Source organism: Salmo salar, chromosome 12 (genome assembly GCF_965601325.2).
Source record: "Salmo salar chromosome 12, fSalSal1, whole genome shotgun sequence".
Lineage (NCBI taxonomy): Eukaryota > Metazoa > Chordata > Actinopteri > Salmoniformes > Salmonidae > Salmo > Salmo salar.
Genome location: NC_138302.1, coordinates 40,542,705 through 40,550,635, shown reverse-complemented (window position 1 = coordinate 40,550,635; position 7,931 = coordinate 40,542,705).

Here is a 7,931-nt window from a genome sequence, read left to right as displayed (position 1 = left end):
ATGTTCAGCTGAGGAGGTACACAGAGTTCATTAATATTAACAATTGACAATTGAACGCTCACTCATTCGGGAACAATTGCAATCAATATATATTTACGCTCAGTGTGTCGTCGGGATCCTTGTTGAAGCGTCGTTCGGTTGGAGAGTTCTCTCTCTCTCTCGGTTAGAATGGATCTTTCAAAGCGACATTCATTAATGTCGTCATAGAATGGATGTTTCGTTGGTCTTCGCGTTCAATGATATAATTTACTTAGCTGCAGACTAATAATTAATATCAAAGACTTGTTCTTATTCTGTCGGTATCAATAGTCTAAAAGTTAACCACGTGGTACAGTTCACTTTCAGTAGAGTACTTGGATGGTCAAACCTATTGGCCAACTCGCAATGGAGTGGAGGTAGAAAGTAGATCAGGCTATGGTTTTATAGTGAACATGTCACATGACACCTGGTCCTGTCTGTGTCCCTGGGGGCGTGCCGATGACTGAGTTAAGCTTGGTACAGAAATATAATTCTATCACATTAACATCAGTACATAGCATCTCAATGTATTACAAATAGCTTTATCCTTATTAATACATTCTATACAACCATGTGGATGCAAGTCTCAAGGCTGAGGCTATTATATAAACCGTTTTATGGTAATATGGCTATATTGTCTCTTCTGAGTATCACAAAATTGTACCAAGCGGACCAGTTCGTAGCTGGATTCTTCACCAGTCTTCCATACCTTCTCCAGAACACAAATGTCGCTTGGCTCCACAATTCTGTGAGTTGGAAGAATTTCCTGTGTCTCTCTATGGGCCATGTGGCCAGAGACTCTCCTGGAATTTTACCACTCGATCACACAGGGACTGGGTGGGGGAAGGTAGGTTGGGGGATGGTGCAAAGGGGGGGAGGGGGTCAACTGTCCTCCCTGTACTCAAAGAGGCCAACGTCATGACAGTAGCTTGAAGAACCAATCATACACGGCTGTCGGAGACAGAACGGTCGATTGGCGAATGAGGGAGCCCCTCACCTCACAAAAGAGCCACCCGCCTGCCCTCTGATCATTGTTGTGCCTCTTCCTCACAGAAGAGTTCTACTTAACTCTCCTCAGTAGGACTTGATCTGTTTTCCTGTCTAACTGTTCACTGGTGTGTGGTCAAGGTTACGCCGCCGAGCGCAGGGTTTATCATCTTTCGTCTTTTGTGTTGGGTGACTTTACCGAAAGGAAAAGTTTCCACTTTGAATTAGCTTCACTGCCTTTCTTCCATTGTCTCCTTTTGTAGCTAGTGCCACACGGTTAGCTGCAGAGTCTTTGCTAGCTTAGCTGCAAGGCTTAACTAACCTGGCTATCCAGCCACAAGGCTAGCTATCCTACCAGCTGGTTATTCTACCTGGAAGGGTAGAATTACTAGTTCGCTCTCATTTAGCTCAAACCACTACCACCGTTGACTAGACCGACTGTCCTAGTGTCACTACTTATCGGTCACGAACCGCGCTTTTGTTCGTCGCAAGACCAACATAGCATTAGCTTCCTTTGGCTAACTTTGTGCTAACTAGCTAAGCTATTAGCCTATGTGGTGAACGCTCACTACGTTCACATTGTTAAAGGACTAGCTGTGGTTTGTCGCCACGCTTAACTTGAGCCCTCATGGACCGACGTCTTGTATGTCTACCCTGAGGACCTTCACCCACTTTTCCAGGGCTTGGCCCCAGAGTAGTGGGAAGGGGTCGTCATCAATGAGGATGATGGCAAGAGTATGACCGACCTCCTCCAGGCTTCTAAGCAGGAAGAGGACGAGGAGGTGAAAACGGGGCATCAATGGTAGATGACAGAAATTCGCTCATTAACGACTTCAAATGGGCAGCGACCATACTCAGTATTGAGTGGCCCGAACCCGTGGGGGGTGGCAACGCAGAAAGGGACTGGTACGACAGGGAGAAGCTTTCCTTTCGCACCATCCCAGGCAGACAACTTCTCCCAGCTATCCCAGTTTACATGGCAGAAACAAAACTTGTCAACATGAATGTCAAAGACATGAAGGAGCTGGCCAACCACCTCAACCCCAGTGCCTCGTCAATGACAGGCACTTCTCTCCCTGTTAAGGCATACTACTTCTCCATGTCTATCTACCAAAAGGTGTACATGTCTCCTGCACATTCTGTATGGGTGTTGAACATTACGTCCCTACTACTGGATTACCAGGCTGATTTGATGTTGGAGGTGCACAATCTCCTATCGATTGGCAAGCCTAACCCAGACCTTTGGGATGAGATGTTTCATCACAGACCTTAACCGCTGAGTCTCCAGAGGCACCATTGAAGGCTGTGGCCATGACATGAGCCTTGCAGTGGAAGGGGAGAGGGCCCTGTGGCTGAACCTGTCCAGCCTGTCAGACAGAGAGAGCAGATTTCCTTCACTCTCCCGTCGAGCTGAAGGAACTGTTTGGGCTGGCTGTCGCCGCTATGCAAACTTAAAAAGAAGAAGGGCGAAGCCTTCAACTTCTGTCTGATGTGCCTACGAGTGCTGCAGGATGTGCCTACGAGTGCTGCGGTTGATGGCGTCCACATTCTCAGTAGTACACCTTGGCCTAATGAGGATGAGAGACTTCCTGCGCTGGGTGTTTGCCCAACTCCTGTGTACACGGCATCGTCTCCATCGCCAGATAGAGGTAACTTCCGCACATCTCTCAGCTCTCCATTCTGGAAGAGTCCCTCAATCTTCATTCATGGCACTCCCTTAGGGGTAATGCCATTACAGTTCACAAGGGAAATGCAATAAACAGAGTATGTCTCCTGACCCCTCCTGTCTCAGCCTCCAGTATTTATGCTGCAGTAGTTTATGTGTCGGGGGGCTAGGGTCAGTCTGTTATATCTGGACTATTTCTCCTGTCTTATCCGGTGTCCTGTGTGAATTTAAGTATGCTCTCTCTAATTCTCTCTTTCTCTATTTCTTTCTTTCTCTCTCTCGGAGGACCTGAGCCCTAGGACCATGCCTCAGGACTACCTGACATGATGACTCCTTGCTGTCCCCAGTCCACCTGGCCGTGCTGCTGCTCCAGTTTCAACTGTTCTGCCTGCGGCTATGGAACCCTGACCTGTTCACCGGACGTGCTACCTGTCCCAGACTTGCTGTTTTCAACTCTCTAGAGACAGCAGGAGCGGTAGAGATACTTTCAATGATCGGCTATGAAAAGCCAACTGACATTTACTCGAGGTGCTGACTTGTTGCACCTTCGACAACTAATGTGATTATTATCATTTGACCATGCTGGTCATTTATGAACATTTGAACATCTTGGCCATGTTCTGATATAATCTCCACCCGGCACAGCCAGAATAGGACTGGCCACCCCTCATAGCCTGGTTCCTCTCTAGGTTTCTTCCTAGGTTTTGGCCTTTCTAGGGAGTTTTTCCTAGCCACCGTGCTTCTACACCTGCATTGCTTGCTGTTTGGGGTTTTAGGCTGAGTTTCTGTACAGCACTTTGAGATATCAGCTGATGTAAGAAGAGCTATATAAATACATTTGATTTGAGTATGGATCCCACAACTCCGCATTGCTCACATAAATTACCTAGAATTTCTGACAGGGTTGCTTTCACTGAAACATTTTCTACCCACCCCATTCGGAATTGTCATGTCTTGATCAGAATGGACAATACGACTGTAGTGCCAGGATGGCACTCGCTCCCTGCGCTTACACAGACTATACGTCAGGATTATTATGTGGAGCACACCTAGTGTCCATAAGCACGACTCAAGTCCCGTGCGAAATGAACGTAGGAGCGGACTTATTGTCCGGATGAAATCCCCATCTTAGGCACTGGAGACTCCTTCCCCAAGTGGTGAAACAGATCTGGGAGAGATACTGTCTTCGCATAGCAAGAAAACGTGCATCCGTTGTTCTTAGCACTAGCAGAAGACGCACCACTGGGGGTTGATGCGCTGGCACACCCCTTGGCCGAGGATGTTGCTTTACGCTGTTCCTCCTCTCAGCCTCATACTTCCCACTCTGGCCAGAGTGAGGGAGAAGGCTTATCCCTCATCTTGGTAGCCCTTCCATGGCAAGGCAAGTTCTGGATATAGGAGATCACTCTCCTGTTATACACCGAGCCTTGCTAACTCCTTGAGAGGTTAAATCTGGATGCGACTGGCTTGCCTCTTGGAGTCATTGAGACAATCCAGAGTGCTAGAGCCCGTTAACACGCTCACTGTATGAAAATAAGTGCTGCATTTTTGATAAGTGATGTGACCGAAAACAGATAATTCCTTACCAATGCTCTTTATCTGAGATTTTATGCTTCCTGCAGGACCTTTCGAACAGAGGTCAAGGTTACGCCGTCCTACTTGGATAGGACGAGAGCTTTGCGCAAGAGCAACCAACTCTTTTGTGTCCTGGGCTCATCCACAGTTATCACATTGGATTGTGGAAGCTATTATATCGGCTTAAAATAGCAATAGCCTACGGGCTCACTCCACCAGAGGTATGGCTACCTCTTGGGCACTGTCAATGGCATGTCCTTGCAGGAGATTTGCAATGCAGCTTGTTGGGCATCACCTCATACTTTTATGAGGTTCTACTGATGAAACGTCACTGTTCTTAGTGTCAGGACCTCCGAGGGTTGATATTAAGACTGCCTGGCTTCAGAGAGCGTGTGTGATACGGGACTAGGCCATATCCCACTATTGAGAAGTCAAAATGAATAATTGAAAGAGAACTCAAGGTTACTTGCGAAAACCCGGTTCTCTGATTTTATGAGTGAGACATCAACACATTCCCGTACTCGCAGGACAATGAGGAAGTTCGGGCAGGGGCTCCCTCATTCGTCATAACCCATCCGACAGACGTGCAAGATTGGTTCTTCGAGCTGCTTAGGAGATTCTGGTGAATTCCACTAGTGAGATGTCTCACTCATAATATCATAGAACCGGGGTTATGCAAGTAACCTTAAGTTTCCATCAGGAGTGTGACACTAAAGACTCGTGGCGAACAGAATTAACAACCTCTGCATCATTCAAGGCTTTTGCTTTGTGAGGTGTTAAGGTTAGCCATTGTTATGTAAATGAGAGTTAAGTAGTACCCAGGGCCATGGCCCATGGCATGCATAGATGGACACAGAAAGGTCTGAACCTTTTGGGTAAAACACAGGTAAATTCCTCAATGGAAATGTGCCATATGCTACTGCTACACAGGGGTGTAGCAAAGATACTGGACACTGAACAGTTTTTTCCACAACAAAAAAGCTTGACACAGTTGGCTTGAACCCGTGCTTAATGTGCACTGTCAATTTCAGGTACGTTACATGACAGCTATTTGACAAGTCCATGAGGCTCTACGTCTTTTATGATGTACAATAAATGTACATGCTGTAAGGACCCCATTTATATTTTTTCCGTAAAAACACTGAAGTGTGAAACGGATAAGCAAAAATGTGGGATTTTGTCACATATATGAAAATGTGCCTTTTTGAATTTTGTACTAGTAGCTAGTAACCTAGTAAAAGGATGCATCATGCAATATTGGCACACTACATTTAGTTACAAAGTGGAACAAAAGTAAACCTTGAATTTGGAGGATTAAAATATCCCACTGGTGGCCAAGTTGACCTATTTTAAGAAATGCCATTGGTTGGTGGATATAAAGTCTAAGATCTTGATAGGAATTTGTTACAGGTAATAGTCACTGGCCAACTCGTCAGGTTAGCTTAGGGCTAAATGTGCCAGGTTATTTTATGGGAACAGCTATACATGTAGCGTTATACCAAGTGCCACTACGTCTGATTTTAAAATGTCTGATGTGGATTTTGAGACAGAGAAAAATATTCAACTGGGGGCTCTATTCAATCGATCACTGAAGCGTTACAGATTGCGCAATATAAATGTAAAGCTAATTCCGCTTGAGCCAACATATGCAGCGTTGTGAAGGCATTCTTCGCTAACGTGGGAACATTTCCTTTAAATTACAATCATGTAGCGCTGAACTTCAGCGATACCGATTGAATAGAGTCCTTAAACTTTTTCTAATGTTCACAAGTATGGACCCAATGAGATCACGGTAACCTGTGTTAGCGGGGAAACGTATCGATTTTCAGTGCTTTTCTTTAGGCGTGTCAGAGGTGTAATTGCGTGAGAGCCGAGACTGCATTTATGGTTAACGCGTCATAATTCCGCTCAATTGGAAATTACCTTTAAAATGGTCTACAAAGTGCGATCGGATTGTAAATTAGTGCCGGAGTCTGGTGTAGTGGTACCGCTCCTGACCAAACAAACGTCTCGGCCACTTTACCATAGGTGCCCTTCCATCTCTCTCCCGCTCACCCCTACTGTTCTATCACAAAAACAATAACACATGAAAGGGATTGGGAATCCAATCTCCTACAAAACCAGTCTAACTGGAATAGCATTATGTCAAAAGAGATGGAATCTCTGCTACCACAGGGATCGCTCCTCAATCATGTTCTTATAAACCAACATGAAGGATGAATGCCAATTTTATTGATCAAGGAACAGATAATGACAAATGCTTCACCATACAGACCTTTGGACAAAAGTAAAAAATAAATAGTATACACAACCTGACAAATCTACAGCATCAAATTAAACTTTCCTTAGTTGTCTTAGTGAAGGGAACCAGCATGAATGTTAGCAGAGACTGAAAAGCAAACAAACGTGTGACCATTTGCTGTGTTTATATGTAGCCCTACCCTTATTCATGTTTTATAGAAACTGTAGATTATGTACTTTATAACACTACCATAACTTAATAGGGAATTTATGGCTATTTACAAAAACATATATACACTACCGTTCAAAAGTTTGGGGTCACTTAGAAATGTGCTTTTCTTTCAAAAACAAGGACATTTTTTGTCAATTAAAATAACAAATTGATCAGAAATACAGTGTAGACATTGTTAATGTTGTAAATGACTACTGTAGCTGGAAACATGATTTTTAATGGAATATCTACATAGGCGTACAGAGGTCCATTATCAGCAACCATGACTCCTGTTAGTGATAGAATCCTTCTATCAAGGCATGTTTATTTTTCAGATCACATTCTTCTTTTCATAACTTAAATCCTTAGCAACAGTTATAAAATAAAAAGTCAGTTCATGATAAATAAATCCCAATACATATAACAGCATTGTCACAGCTATCAACATAATACATAATCGGTATCAAATCTGGAATAGGCTGTCACTGAAAACAGTTCCTTTTGCAATTTACAAAAATATCTCAAAGCCTTTTTTTGTCACTGTAGAATAGTGTTATTGTAAAGTAACTTCATTTCCATTGAGAAATAGACTGTCTATTAGCAAGCAAGCCTCTTAAAATATTTATTATATTGTCAGGAAAATGTACTTTCACTGGACAGTTGTTAGTCTTGTGTTACTGTGCATACAATCATGAACGGAGTGTTAGTGCACACTCACTTAAAAGGGAAACAGAAGTTACAGAACAGAGTAGACACAGAAAAGCTACAATATCTCCTGCATGTAGCTATGGTTTTCAAACAGGGACAAAACCACAATACAATGGTAATTTCAGTGTGTCTACAGAGGAAACTGTGCTGCTAATAACAAGACAACCATGGTACATGTTTTTATTTTCCTACCTGATAAAATGTTACTGTTACCAATAGCCACAGCTTTCATAGATTAGCTTCATCAACAGATCGAAATGCTTAAAGTTGCAAACTAATACAATTGAAAAAAAATGTTACGTCTGTTTTTTTTTTTTTTTTTACAACAAGTACACCTGAGACTTCAACATTTCCTTAAGTCACTGCTCTAGTTCTATTTCTTTGCAAATGTCACGCTTGCTATTGCATGTTCCTGATGCAAATTGGTAAAACATCCTTTTTGTTGTTACAACAAATCATTTTGCACAGAGAAGATTCGTCCCATTCCAAAACATGATAATTATAGTAATACAAAAACACAGGTAT